Source organism: Octodon degus, unplaced genomic scaffold, assembly GCF_000260255.1.
Source record: "Octodon degus isolate 3935 unplaced genomic scaffold, OctDeg1.0 scaffold00063, whole genome shotgun sequence".
NCBI lineage: Eukaryota > Metazoa > Chordata > Mammalia > Rodentia > Octodontidae > Octodon > Octodon degus.
In genome coordinates this window covers 12,881,783-12,884,292 of record NW_004524639.1, presented here as the reverse complement: position 1 = coordinate 12,884,292, position 2,510 = coordinate 12,881,783, and positions in this window count along the sequence as shown.

Below are 2,510 nucleotides of genomic sequence, written 5' to 3'. Positions count from 1 at the left end.
AAAACAAAGGTATATTTAAGAATAACTATTTAATCCATGATTTTTTAATTCATTGAAAAATTCATCAAACATAAAATTGTATATTAGGATTAAGATATGAAACTATATATTTTGGTAGACTTTCCAGAATGAACATATCAGTGAATATAGACATGCAAATCTGAAAATATTTCACATTATTTTTATGCAGAAAATGAATCAATAGACATAAATCCTGTAGGAACTTAAAGTTTAACATATCAATAATTGATGAAAAATACCTGTTACACTTTATGCCTAAGATATTTGATATTCACACAGATAGTGAGGTTAAGCTTAACAGCCTAAGTTGTGTGGTAATAACAATAAGCTTCTCTTCTGGAGGGCTAACAACCTGTTTGAAGATCAAAAATTAGAGAAAAAGGAGGGCCACAAGGAAAGCCAACATTTTGACCCTAGTCTTCCAAGGTCAATTAAGACTCAGGACATATGAGAACTTGTACTGTAACGTCATGTAACTCAGTAGTGTCCCAAATTTTCTGATCAAGGAGATTATGGGTCCAAAGAGGAAATTGATCAATGATGTAGGGTGTGCCTAAGGAGAGTCACATGGAGAGAAAACATTCTCTCAGGCTTTCACAGAGAGTAAATTGGTCAAGCAATGGCCATGACTCATCCATATGGCTGACACTAACAAAGGATCTGCAAACTGAAGTACAGAGTTTCAGGTAAATCCTGAGGGGATATGCCTGACCCTATCAGATACAAAAGCTACAATTCTTGTTGTATAGGTCTTACTTTGTCTTGGCCTTAGCTATCCAGCAAAAAAGTATAAAAATGAGGTATAAAAAGTAAAGCCATATTATTATGCTGAGCTGTAAAAGGCTCAAGTGAACAACTTCTGACATTGCCAGTCATATGGAAAACTCACTACTATTATGGACTACTGGACTATTTTGGAATATCTTTCTGAAAACACAAACCTGTAATATTTCAATGACAAAACTAAACAAAATAGAGGATACAAATGAATGACCATTTTGTACCTGTATATTCAAAATAGTGTAAACATACAGCTACATTCTCTTAAAAGTGTTTATAAACAGGATATCATGTCTGCATCTTGAACAATGAATAACCACTAAGAAAACAATATGCAATGTATTAATTATTGAAACTGTCTTACTAATTTGATTTGAAACTGTCTCATTGCTATTTGTTTGTCAATAAAATTATGGAAAAAAGTAACCACTTTTTAAGTGGTTAAGACAACAATATACAATATATTAATTATTGAAATTCCCTATTAATTGGTTTTGAAACTGTGTCATTACTATTTGTTTCTCAATAAAATTAATAAAAAAGAAAGAAAAATATAGAAATTATTTTTAATTAAGAAAAGAAAAGGATGTTCTGAGAATTACACGGTTGTTCTAAGAACATATTTGAATCCTAGAAGCCATCCTTGCTCTTCAGTGCATACAATTTCTTGGAAATTTGAAACTCAGTGACATACCTATCTATTACAGATAACACATCACTTGGTCTAATTTAACCTGCTGAACTGAAAATATTATTAGGAAATCAAAAACTTAGGACAGCCAAGATCTTACATTGGTTTATCACTTGGAATTAATCATAAACAAAGAGTTGATCTATTATCCCAGTACCTCCAACATTAACTGTGCTGGATTTGTTGGAGTGTGTGTTTGTGCATGCGTGTGTGTGTGTGTGTGTGTGTGTGTGTGTGTGTGTGTGTGTGTTTAACATAGGGTCTCATTATGCAGTCCAGGCTGACATGGAAGTCACTGTGTATAGTAGGCTGCCCTCCGTCTTCTGGCAATCTTCTTGCCTGAGTCTCCCAAGTCCTAGGATTACAGTTGAGCCCCAGTATGCCTGGATTTTGCTGAAATTAGTTTTATTAGCAAAAGTTCATAAATAATTTATCTGTCTAAAGCCTCAAATAAAGCATTATATTTTGACTAGATTTTTCCAATATTACTACTTTAAATCATTAATTTCAGAACTTTCAATTTTAAATCCTAAATTTAAGTAAGAAACCTACAGTAAGAAAGAATAATAACTATGATTTATGTGTGGTTTAATATAAGTCAGATACATAGAATACTCATTATAAAACTGAATACAACATCACCAATACAGTTTTAGATTGCTTTTCAGTTTTAGAGATAAACAATTAACTAATTTTTGCCCCATTCTCTGAAAATGTACTTAGGTAGTTTGCAATACCATAACAAAATTCCTCAGACTGAATTTCTTTACAAAAGTAATTTGTTATTCATTTTTCTGTGGAAATCTGAGTTCAAAGTGCCAATATGTGTTAGTCAGACTTACATTGCTTTTTGAAAATTCCTGAGAAAAACAATTTAAAGGAAGAAGAGCTGATTTTGATTCATGTTCATGGTTTTATTCCATGAGCAACTGGCTCCATTGCTGCTGGGTTGGTGATGAGACAGAACACTATATAAAGGATCATTTCATCAGAGCACAGTGATTTAATTTATGGTACA